The following is a 13,117-nucleotide window of genomic DNA, read 5'->3' as shown; positions in this document are numbered from 1 at the left end:
AGTAAACCGAGGCCAGGCAAAAGGTTTCAAGTAAGATTGGGTGATACTCAAAATATGAAGATATTTGGTTTGTTTAACAATCCAAATGTGGCAAGGGGAAGAAAGTTGTCTAGGTTTCAATCAACTTAACATTTGGGCAACACGGCATGCAGAAGTGAGAGTGGTAGTTACTATGTAGCCAGTTCTCATAATTTTATCCTGAATTTCATAATGTGATGCTTTTGGAAAAAATAACCTGTTATTACCTAAGAAATTCAATTCTCATTTAAAAAACCAAACCAAAACCCCACATCCAAAATGTGTTGCTAGCCCTTACACTTATGTAGAATGTGACCCAAGTACACCCCAAAACAAAACAAAAAGCCTCACCAAACCTTATGGTTTCTGAGTCAAGCCCTGTACACTCATGTTCCATTTTGCATTTGACTTTTTTTGTTGTTGGCATTTCTGCAGTTGTAAGTCAATGGATGCCCTGAAGCAAAGATTTGATCTTTCTTGCCTGAGCTTGCCCTGCAAAAGGCTATCAGTAATAAATATTATCCCAAGTGACTGTGGTGTAAGTAATTGCATTCCTTACCCAAAGATCATGAAAAAAAAAATGGGAAAGAACTGTTGCGAAGAAAGGTGCAAATGATTCTTGTTTCTGCTGTTAATGTCAAATACAGCTCACCTGTGCACCAAGAACCATACTGACCCAGAACGATCTGAACAGTCTCTAGTTCCTGATCTCTGCCTCTGTTTTGCTGGTGAAGCCCATGTTTGCTGCTGTGCTCAAACCACCTTCTTCTTCCTCTCCTATAAGCAGGTATTGAAATAGCAGCCCTTTCCCAAGGGGGAGCACACGGTGCCTTCCCATCATTCAGCGTGGCAGCTCAGGCCAGCTGTGTGCAGCTGTGCACCATCCCAGCAGCAGAAACTCCAAGTTCACTCTTCCATAAGCAAGGACTGATACCGTGGGCCTGCAGCCACCAATATAGAGAGGTACAGAGGATGCCAGAGCCTGTATTCCTTTTGGACCCAGGCTTCCATCAGCACCATCACTGCAGCATTGAACTGGAGATTCTGCCACACAGATGACTGTAAAGTATTCCCAGGCACCCCTTCCCTCACTAACCAAGAAAAGGTGAGCGTCACTGGTGATCCCATGAGGAAAGAATGAATCTCCTCTTTCAGTACGCTTGTTTCTTTCTTCTTTTGTTTTCAAATAGAGTGTGGGAGGACTTGGAAATACACTAGTTCATCTGTATTTTTAACTAAGTGCGTTGCGTTTTAGGCTTCCCTGTAAAATATAATGATATATTTTTTTAGTAATAATTACAGTGGGAAAAAAGCTTCATCCAAGTTGCATAAGACTAGCTTTGTCCAGGCATATGTTTTTGTAAGATTTAACCATTGATTATCTAGGAAAGACCACAGGCTTTTGTTTAGTGATAAGAAGGGTAAAAAAAAAAAAGTAAAGAAAGAAAACACAAACCATAAATCCCTCTCTGAAGGCTTTTTTGTTCCACCACAGCACACTGGTGATTCTCACTGGAATCAGTGTGTGGGTCTCTTATCTTGTGGTGGGAAGATAGATAGTCGCTGGGGAAAGCAGTAAGCTGCTGAGTCTTTGAGTGAAGCGATGGAAAACATGGACTGTGATTTTCTGAATCTCTGTCCATAATCTATCCTTAAATGTTCCCATAGTTCCAAACAGTTTGAATTTCCTTAATTGTGTGATGGATTTACAGTTGAACATTTCAGATAAAATTACCCCTATTATTGAAAACAAAGGAGACACGTGCCAGTCTGAAAGAGTAAAGGCATAGCCTCAAGGAAAGGGATTAGTTCATCTTGTCTCTTCCCCTCATACATGCACAAGCAGATATTTCTGCACAAATCCCTGCCTACCAACTTGTCAGTACATTCATTGTCCCTTGACTGCCAGGGCTGCCCTTTCTTCGTGCCTCTGGGAAGGTTCCTAGCTGGTTGAAAAGTCCTTTGATTAAGCTAATGGTCATCATCATACACCCATTTACCAAAAGAGTTGCAGCCACTTGAACTTTGATGGCAAGAGCAAAATAAGCTGTATAACAGTGCTTCCCAAGGTCTGGAGAACTGGCAACTTACAGACAAAACCACTCAGTGAAATCACTGTATCTGGTTCATAGAGAGTGGAGTTCTTCGTGTGAATGCCCACTGTGCGAGGCAGTAAATCTCATTAATTACATCCTCTCTTTGGAGTCCTTGTTGTAATTGGCCAGGCAACTTGTCTGCAGGATCTTCCTGACCTCATTTGTGCTCTCACTCAAGGTATCTCCAGAGTTCTTATTGGGACCTGTCTTCTCAAGGATTTTACTGAAAATGGAAGCAGGACTGGACTCCAGGTATCTGTTTGCATTTAGACCATTCACTTACCACTATTCACTCATGTGCTATATAAGCCCACTCCCAAAGACAAATATGATGATTATTTCCCATCTCTACAATTAGGGTTGGACCATGAGTAGTGAAAATCACCAATGACAACAAAAAAAAAAAAATGAGAGATATTATGGTATCTTCAAAATGTTTTACATGCAGACTTTAGGCTTTCTTAACTCCTTTTAAGTTAAGTGGTGCTGGTACAACTGAGAGGTACTGTGACAAAGGGCAGTGAGGTGTGTGTGTGTATGTAGACACATAGTCAGCTTTCAAGAATGACGCTGGAGAATTAGACACATTATAGCAGGGTGGTGTCATTTTTCATATCAGCCTCATTCATCTCTCTGCACCTCGTGCCAGGAATAAAAGGTGGTGATAATTTTCAGTGGCACACAAGCAGCTACCTGATGGTCCTGTTGTGTACACACCCACGGATGTTGCTCTGGAGACCGTGGAGCAGCGAGGGTGGTATGCCTGTTTGCATCTGGATGCTGAGCGTTGCCTGGAGAAGCCCATTCATTAGGCGGGTTAATTGGGAGCTTCATCAATGCCTGCCCCCCTCACTGCACCACCTCTTGCTGTCTCTGCAGACCTCCAAGGGGAGAGCACCAGAGTTGCCAAAACATCCCGGGAACAGAGGAGAGCTAGGGTTTGGGCACTGATTTTTCCATGCAGCCCACGCATGACTCTGCAAGTTGGCCAGGAGTGACCACACTAAATCCTCATGGAGGTTTAGACCTCCTTTCCCTGTTTTTAGTACTCTGCCCTGCTTACCGAGGTGGTGTCAGATGGTCTTCTTGGCACAGCATGTGGTTTTTCAAGGGGGATTCATCCCACTGAGTGTGGACATGGCAACACCTACACCTGAACTGTCTAGACACCTAGCAGAGAGTGAAAGGTGTGTCTATGGGCTGAGTCACCTTAACCTGATGTCCCAAACAAGCCTGGCTAATTTCCCCTGAAAATATGCCTATTTTTCTCCAGCAGTTATGGCATGAGCACAGAGTGCTCAGGTCAGATGGAGATACCTGCATTGTAAGGCAAGATGAACCCCTCTCCCTGTTCTTGTATTGACTGTGGCCATGTAAGCATTAACAGATGAGAAAACTAATTTGTCCTACCCTTGTCTATGCCTTTCAGGTCTTCTTCTGTCTCTGGAGGTGAGAAAGGAACAACCAGCAACTAGCCAGTGCCCTATCTTGAATTTTTTAATCTCCTTCTTTGCCTTATCATGAGCTGGACACTGAAGATGTGCCTCAATGGTTAGTGCAACCAGCTGGGCACAGTGCTGAGCAATGATTGTCTTTTCTCTTCATTGGATATCAGACTCTACTGAGAGCTGCCATCAGTTACACACAAAGTTCCTGAATCTCTTGGTAACTCCTTTGCCCAAGCATGAGGCCCTGCAACAACCTATTGTGCTGGGGCGTTGCTGGGTCCCATGATGAAGAAAAGCCCCCAGAATCAGGCATCAGTCACAGGGGGGAGATTTTTAAGTGTGTGGCCAGGGGCTTGCGAGCTGTTCTCCAGCTCTGTGCCACTTCCAGACCCTGGTGACAGACACAGGCATTCAGCAGAGGTTCTACCAGCCCGTCTGTCCAAGCAGTGGTGCATAGACCAGGGGATGGATGCAAGAAGTCATCAGGGGTGAGGAGCTGGCTTCAGTGACTATGGTTGCACACATATGAAACCTCTTCACTACCTGTGATGTTAAGCTATTTTCTGATTTTCTCTTAATTATGTTGTGCACTTTCTGGCCATCATGCTTGTATAAAGCATAAGCCTTTAGGGCATAACTTTGCTTCCTTTGACACTCCTAACTCATTCCTGCAAGCTTACGTTTGTTGTTGTTGCTGTTGTTGTTGAGTAACCAGTAATAAATAATTGTTTGGTCAAAGCTCTTAAAATGTGTAGCTGAACCTCAAAACTTATCTGAGTTGTCTGTATCATGAGTAACATTGCTCCTGATTTACAGTTAGGGGAAGCGTAGTGCAGACACGGCATCTGAGAGTGAGACAGAAAATACAAATTTGTGCTGTATTCTATTCAGGGGGTGACACATCCTCTACCATAAATCCTGCACACCTGGATATAGACAAATAAAGAAAGGCCTGAACAAACTAAAAGAAAATGCCTCCTTCATCTAGAAACTGTGTTTAGGAAAGGAGATTTTTACTTTGTGCCTCTTGTTTCAGGTTAGAGTTGAAAAAGTATCTTCATTCTAGAGATATGGGGTTCCTGTAAATGGCAGAACAAAAAATATTGCAGGGAAAAACCTCAGCCCTTGAATTCCAAAAATACCATCTCCTTTCAAAGTAAGATTTATATGCAGGAAGACAATCTCTCTTACCGAGTTTTTCCTGTCACTCAGAGTCCGCTCAACGGAAACAAGCACACAATTTAAAAAGATATTGGAAGAACGGCTTGGACACAGAAAGGAATTACTTGGAGTCTTAAAAAACAGACAAGCTTTGCAGTAGCTAGGAGCTTGGAACAAGAAGCTAAAAGTCATGTAAGGCCAGTAAAGATTAGGGCATTCTTGTTACCTAAAAAATAACCATTCTTGGGTTTTCTCATAAGTATCTCTGCTCAGGGATTAAGTTAACTGTTCTGCAGGGAAGCTGCATGCAAATCTGCAGCTGTGGTGGTGACTTTTCCTCAATGTGTGAAGGATTGGGATGAGTGAAGGATTAGGTTATTTGAATGCTGGTGCTCCTGAGCTCTCTTTGTCTGGGATCCAGACAAACTTTCATGTTGAGAAACACTGGCCTACTTCTTCAGTGCAAGACAAATAACATACCAGTTCCCACCCTAGCGGGACAGTGGAAGCAGTGAACTGTTTCCATTTGATGCTACAAATGTAGTGGCTTCTGGAGGTGCCTAAGCAGAAGTAGCACAGCTCCTCTCTCTCTCTCCCTCTCATCCCTTGATTTTATTAAGACAATCCTGACTCTTGCAAGATTTTAGGAGATGATGCGGGGGCCTTCTTGCAAGGGAAGGGTTTGGTTTTGCTCTCGGACTGTGGCTTCTGAGGATTATGTATGTCCTGGTTAGAGCTGAGGATGCCCATGTGGCAAACCTGTGCACCTCCAGTGTGGAAATGATGGGCACCACCAGCTGTATTCAGGGACACAGCCTCATCTGCAGGTTGAGTGGAAAGTATGTGGGAATGCTTAATACTATTTCCTACAGCAAAACAAAACCCCACAATACTGTTCCCCTCCCCAACAAAAAAAAACAAAACCAAACCAAAATACAAAAAAACCCACAAACGAAAGCAAACAGCAACACACGCCAAAAAAACAAAACAACCCAAACCCCAATCAAATGGGGCATAGGTGCTTCATTTAAAAGAAACAAGCCCAAACAACAACAAAAAAAATCTCTTTGGAATAGAGTGAGCACTTGTTTATCATGCAATATGGCATCACAGCAATGCATGGAAATGACTTTGCTGCTTTGTGTGCTGCTAAGGGTCAAAGCTGTGCTTTGAGGAGCACTTTCTTTGATGTGCCCCTTAGGAGGCACTGTCTAGGAAATGGGTAAAGGGTTACAAAAGATGTTTTGTTGTCTGAGCCTGGTAATTTCTGGCTGTAAATTGGGCTGCTTTTTGCAACTTTGTCCAAGTTGTCAAGGGGCTGCTTAAGAAGTCCCAAAATCCCATAGTACTGGCTACTACAATGTTTCACCCTCTGTTCCAACAGGAGTAAAGCAGATGGAGAGACTGTCTTCAGTAGTTTTTGGTTTTACTCTTTCTTTTGTGTTGTCTTTTTTATGGTATTTGAATGGGATAGTCAATTCATCTCATGAGCTCATATACCATTTTGACAGTTTAAAGGGGTCAACAAACTGACTATATAAGAACATGTGTGTACATAGACCCCGTGTGTTCTGTTGGTGAATATTAAATTTAATAATTGTATCACATGTCTAGTTTTCTGTATGTGAAAAGCATAGAGGTACCTATCAACAGATATAAATGCAGACTAAAATGCTGTGATGTGGTAGAAGGGCTCTTAGCAGGAGATGTGTGGGAAGTGCTCTTTGTTATGGCTGGTACCAACCTTGACTAACCCAACTGTGATGAACCCAAGCTGAAGAAACCTTTGTACCACACAGTATTTTCCAGTTAATTATATATATTTCTACATCTGGGCGTGTGTGTGTGGACAAGTGAGATCATCCATTCCTTTGAGAGTTTTTTTTTCCTATCCAGAATATTTTTCCTCCCCCTAGCTCCTTTCCAGGAGCTCAACAACAATAATAGAGCCAAGAGCCTTCCCTCTCATCTGGTGTCCGGAGTCCAGTGTCTGCTCTGGGGTGTGGGCTCTGGGTGCTCCACTGGTGTCAACTCCAAGGACTGGTCCAGCTTGAGTCTGCTGCATTTCCAAGCACAGATAGCATAGGATGTATTCAGGACAGCCTGGCTGCTGCTCGAGTTCTTGCCAAAAGCAGGGAATGGAAATAAGGAAAACAAAGGTTTTTAGGCTTTTTTTTCTTTGTATGGGTCTGAATATGAGAGAAACATGAAAAACTCTAGATTCTGAGCCATATGGCATCCCTTAGTGGTGTGCATTGAAGGATCTAGCTCACCTTTAATTCAAACAGATTCGTTCCATAGTTGTGTTTGAAAAATTCTATTTTAGTACTTGCTTAGAAGTTTTGGAGTTAGTTTTGGTTGCTTTTTATAGAGATGAGTTGGCTTGTGTAGGTTTGTTTGGGTGTTTTTAATGGTATTATGATTTTTTTTTTCCTTCCTGTATTTTCTTGGATCAGAAGGTTCACTGAGATGCCAAACTATAGCTGGCTACAGCTTCGGTACATCTTGTAACAATGCAGGCCATGACATGCCAGAGTGATGGAGCGTGGCATGTACAGTCCCAGAGAGATGTGACAGATTAACACTGCTGATAATGTTTGCCGCTCCGGATCTTCTACTAAAATCCCCTTCTTCCAGGTAGTTTAACTCTTGAGACACTGATACAGTGAGTACCTGAAGAAGACAGATGCCTACAGACAATCACAGCAGTGGTGGGCAGTTGCACTATTTTGTGCAACTCCATCAGAACAACATTTCTTCATTGTAGAGGTGGGCAACAGTAGAAATGTGGGTCACTCTTACTAGCAAAGGAACCATAATTTCTGTGTAATTTCAGGCAGTGTGCTGGCTGGGATCTGCATCATGCCCCCTGTTTCCTTGAGGAGAATGAGGAATGCTGAGCAGCACCCACCACAACATACTCCTGTGCGGTATCAGGTGTGACAGCTCCAAAACACATCCCTCTTCCCTTTGTCAGAAAGGTCGTGTTGGGAGGGGAAGGGTTGTAGGAGTGTGAGGAAAGAAAATAATTGATGTGGGGAAAAAAAACAACACGTTTTCTTTTTATTCCCATTCACCTTCTCACACTTTCTCCACCTAAAAAGCACGAAGTGGTGTGCAAAGTCTGCAAAATTTATGTAGCATAAGCCAGGCTTTGCAAAGATACTCTAGTTCTGTCTTGTTTTTTGGTATATAAGCAAGTTATATTTATAGTTTTGCTTCGGGTAAGGTGCTCATGAACCAGTGGGAGTCCTACAGCCCTGGTTTTAAATGATTTATCAGGAGCACACTATACAACAACTACATGTAGAAATTCTGGTCTTATTAAAGTCATAAGTGCAACTCAATGAATTTTGCTTGACAGGATCTAGAGATGGAAATAAAGGGCAGATCACCAGAAGCAGTCTGATTTCAAATAGTTGTGTTTTTCTGGAACAGAGAAGGAAGAGAGAAAGCTTGGTAGTTTATCATTTTTCCCTACCTCTTCAATAGAGCTACTGGTATAGGGAAGTTAGAGCCATGTTTATTATTTGCAAGCATTTATTAATGTACGTATTCTAATCATGAAACAGAACGCCCACATTAGGTTCCAGCCCTTTCCGTTTAGCTTCTTGATTATCTAATTGTGTCCATTTCCATGGTGTACTGGCTGCTACACATAGTCCATCCATCCTTGCATCTGTGCTGCGGAGCAAAATTACTAAAAGGTCAGTTATTGCACAGATTTATTGCACTGTATCTGTTCTGCTGTACCCAGCCATGTGCATGCCCTCAGCCAGCAGCGCTCAATGGAAGCCCGTGCCATGTTCAGCAAGGACTCAGCTGCCTCCCCTGGTCCTGGGAGAAGACCTGGCAAATGGGAAGTTACCTTATTGTAAGTGTATTGTAAGCTTTAAAATTACACCCTAGCTCACCTTGCGGTAACTTGCTCGTGTAGTCATGACCTTAGGGTTTTTCTTTAGTATCCATGGCCACAACATCTAAGCATTTTATGGTACAGCACACACTAAACATTAATTTCAAATTATTGAGAACATTTTTCATGACTCAACATCTTTCTAATAACTGTGTACCTTATTAAAGTCTTGCAGCCCTTTAATAACAAAGTTTTCCCTGATCCCTTGGCATTTAAACACCCTGTATAACTGAAATGAAATGCATAGCTGAAGTGTTTTTTTAGGACACTCATTTTAAAGTGAGCCCAAAGCAGCAAAGGACTCTTTGAACATCTCTAGAGTGGACGCTCCCAGAGCTGTCTGTATACAGTTTGAATTAATTATTCCCTTCATGGAAGTTGTACAAGATGTCCCCCAGGCTCTTTCTGACTGCCTTGCTGCCCTTTTGTGATAATCCCTTGCTATCCTCTGTGCTTTCTGTGGTCCTAAACTTAACATATAAAGCTATTTTTATCTAGGGGCTAGGGTGTGAATAAATGCCGAGAATGTCTCTCAAGAGGACTTAGTGTTTGTAAGCCTTTCTTCAACTTGATTAGGAACACTCAAAGCTTCTTGCAAGTTGCCTTGGTGCATCCTCCAGTGAAATAGCTGCAGTTAAGAAGGATTTCTTCTCCCATGGGTCACACAAGGCAGAAATAAGCCAGGAGCAGAAGGGAAGCTTGGAGGCAAACTGGAGGCTTAGGAGGTGGAGCCCCTGGTCTCTCTTCTTCTGTGTACCACTGCTACAAGAAATGACCTTGGACAAGTCTCCTTGCCACCCTTGGGTAGTGTAGGTGTGATGCAGGCATTCTCCTGCAGCTATGCCAGGCCCTGGACTGTATGGCTTTGCTGGGCTCAGCTCAACTCGTTTAGCTTAGGTTTTCAACAGCACCTTAGGGAGATGGGTTCCCAACCCTCCATTAATTTTAATTGGCATCATAGATGCCTCTAGGGTTCTTGAAAAAACAGCCCTTAATGTTTCATGGAAAGGATATAATGTGCCGGGAGAAAAGAAGGATTTTGTTCACGTCATTAGTTGTGATGAGTCTTGAGGATGAAAGCAATTTACTGAAGCATTGCAAAGATCCCCTGCAACAAGCCACGCAACCTTTTATCTCTGATGACCATCAGCAGAGAGAGCACACGGCACAACTGCTTTGTACCAAAATGGCAGTTCAGTCAACTAGCAGCGGGTTACCTGCCTCCCAAGAGCCTTGCTGAGCTCCTCCTGGCAGCAGGGCCACTTCTGAGAATTAAAAAAGTGTGCAATTCTATTTGTTTCACCATTTATATATCAGGTGACAAGTAGCTTCTGCTAGACTTAAACCCCAAAAACTAAAACCACCATACCCAGGTTGGGACCCAGCCATGGAAGAGCTACTGTTTGGGGTCAGCCAGATGAGTGTTCTTGGGTGTTGCCAGCTGTGCTGGAGACCACACTGGCAGATTTGCTGGTTCTGATGAGACTGGTCTCAACATTGCCTTGCATACTCACCCAAGGTTTACATAGGGCTGGCTTAGAGCAATGTCAGCTTGCTTGTGAGAGGAACAAAACATCTACAAGCTCCACACATGACCAGACACCAATAGTACCATGCAGGACCCTACATGCATTCAAAGAAATGGTGGTCTGAGATGTTCTGGGCTTATGGGAGCTGTGGTCGGTCAGTTTGGGTCACAGGTAACGTGACCAGCGTTCTTTTGGGCCATCGTCCTTCTTATTTCAATGTAAACACTTCCCACCTGTCCCAAATATGCATGCCATTCTCCAAGACTTTCCAGCATTGCTTACATTTGCAGAACTTTATTCCCCGCTCCCTGTGCCGCATCTGTTCCCATCACAGCTGTGGCCACCCTGTTCTGTCTGGCTGACATCCCTGGCCTTCCCCTTTCCCCTCCAAACCACCTCCCCCTCCAAGATCAAAATACTCTGTTTTTATTTATTTACTCTGCAGCTGTCAGTGTTGTGTCTGGGTCAGTGCACTGCAACGTGGAGGGACACGCGATAGGTGGAAATTCCTTAAAACTGCCAATCCTGGTAGTAACCAACATACACCACATCAACAAATATATCCCTTGGCCCTTTGCTCCTTTGAAAACAACAGGTCCATAGGATGGAAGAAATGACATTGTTGGAGGCTGGTACAGATATCCTGGTCTGAACCAGCATTGACTTTGTAAGTGGCCAGGGAGAAGAGTCAGGACTGAAGAGAGGGGCTATCCCAGGGCTGCCCACCCCACTGCTTTTTGGCCCTGCACAGAAATGTGCAAGCCACAGACATGGCTGTGAGACACCGGACAACAGCTTTGCTGTCTCTCTGCCCCACACACTGCTTTTTAAGATGAAAGGAAATACTGTGTCACAAAGTGGAAGATGCTGTTGAGAAGCAGGAAGCATTTGGGATGGTGCATGTTGGCAAAGAAAGGCGGAGGCAGGAATGAGTCTGATTTTCTTCTGTTTATCTGCTGATTTCAAGCTCAATATCCAGACACCAGCTTTGGTGAAGGTGAGGCATCAGCCCCTTTCAGCTGTAGCACCCTATGAACATGGGCTAGTACATGGGCTCACCAGTGGATGTCTCATTCCTACGTCAATGCAAACCTTGCCCTGGTGTAAAGACAAGTCTTTACCTCAATAAAGCAAGGAGTACAACTATGATTTAAGGTTGGAGAGAAATAGGAAGAGCTTCTAAGTAGCCAGTGACTAGTAAAATAAGTGCTTGCCTCTGACCCATGTTGATTGATATAACACAATTTCTGTGTTTTCAGGAAGGCTTGCACAGCGGCTGGCTGAATGGACTTGGTCAGAATTCTCTGCTGTACTGGGGATACAGAACTACAGCAGCTCCTTCAACAGCCACAAGTGAGGGCTGCGCTGTGCATGTGCTTGTGCTGCTTCATAGAACAGACCTGCAGGACCAGATGTTGGTGGTGGTGCAGAATGCCCAGTCCCCCCTGCTCTGTGATACAGAGTTCCTCTGCGTGCAAAGCATTGAGTTTGAATTGTCCATCTCACCTGTAAGGGGGTATTCAGAGGCTCTGCTCCCTTTAGGCAGCCTTTTGTTTCTGCATAGATGCTCAAGGACACTAAGTTAACATTTTAGCAAACTCCAGATGTTGTGTGGTACCCAGCACCCTGCTGCATTGCATGCAGAACTTTTGGTTGATTGCTTTGGGAGGCTGTTATGGCCACTGGGAGCCAGGGATGGATTAACTGGCTCAGGGGGACTGTGTGCTGGCAGTGATGACTTTTTTCAGTATGCTAGACCCTGGTTTTTAGGCAATCACTTTGTATTCTTTACCCCACCAAAATGCAAATGCCTTTTAAAAAATAGCTGTAGTCTGCCCGCTGTGAGTGCGCTTAAAGACACTCACCCATGTTACAGACAGACCACTAAACCAGGGCTGTGGTTTCCTGAACGCAGAGCTGGGTGCAGCTGAAGACAGTGTTCCCCTGCAAGGCCGGGTGTTCCCTCCTGCCAGCAGCTGCGGTTCAGGCTGAGGTAGGATGCACATGGCAGCATCTGGGTGCGTGGCTGGAAACCAGGTGGTCCTTAGCTGCCAGCCACTGCCCCAGGCAGTGCTCAGGGCACTTCTCAGAGTGTAGGAGAAAGAGGCATCACTCTCCCTTCTTTAGCTCCAGGATAACATTAAGAAAGGCTGGCATGGAGAAAGGGATTTCCCCGTGCCGCGCCCCCAGCCCCCTCCTCCCGCCTCTCTTTCTGCTTCTCTAATAATAGCCAGTTTTAGGTCTGTCTAAAATCAGAACAAGTAAACTAAAACCCAGTTGAGGAAGGAGCTGGTATCAGCATTGTGGCCAGGTCATAAGTGCCCTTCATCAACTTCCTATCTGCTAAACATCACCTGCCTTTTCACTGGCGCCATCCCAAGTGCTGCAAGGCAACAGACTAGCAGGTACTTCAACAAGAACCTTGCTGGAACCTCTCTTTTGGCCCTCCAGAAGGACATGCTTTTGGCACACAGGCATTTGTGAGAGGGGATGGAGATGAGGGGGCAGGCTGTGGAAAATGGCTCCAGTTAAGTGTTACATAAGCTGCAGGATGCCTGGAGCCTGGCATCTGATGCAGGAGGAGGACTGGGAGCATGAATTAAAGACTGGGGACACTCTAGTGGGGACACGCTAGCTTTAGGCACCAAATGTGCACTGTGATAGTCAATTGAGTTGTCACACAGCTACCTTTTCAGCCACAGAAGGGATGTGCAGGACCCTGAGGGCTGCAGAAGGCACTGGGAGGACAGAGCTGGTGTCACGCCCTTACTGCCATGTGCTTCTCAATCTCTGCAGCTAATGCAACTTGTTGAGAATCACAGCCCAGACCACAACTCCCTCCTTGTAGCCCTGCCTTTTCCCTCCCAACCTGCAGAACCTACCTCCTTCTTGCATTGCTGCCTCTTCTGCCAGCTGCAGCCCCACATTTTGGGTCAGTGAGAAGAAGAG

General features: G+C 44.6%; 1 long non-coding RNA gene across 1 annotated transcript; it reads left to right on the top strand.

The window, feature by feature from the left end:
- The first annotated feature begins 584 nt into the window (after positions 1–584).
- On the top strand, positions 585–4,242 carry LOC139828605 (uncharacterized). The gene is made up of 3 exons (XR_011740407.1): positions 585–1,123; positions 2,293–2,366; positions 3,544–4,242. It is a non-coding gene; the product is annotated as an uncharacterized lncRNA (long non-coding RNA).
- Positions 4,243–13,117: the final 8,875 nt, after the last annotated feature.

The sequence above is a fragment of the Patagioenas fasciata genome, chromosome 9 (genome assembly GCF_037038585.1).
Source record: "Patagioenas fasciata isolate bPatFas1 chromosome 9, bPatFas1.hap1, whole genome shotgun sequence".
In the NCBI taxonomy this organism is placed as follows: Eukaryota; Metazoa; Chordata; class Aves; order Columbiformes; family Columbidae; genus Patagioenas; species Patagioenas fasciata.
The sequence above is the reverse complement of the archived record's forward strand: the minus strand, read 5'-3'. Positions and strand labels throughout refer to the sequence as shown.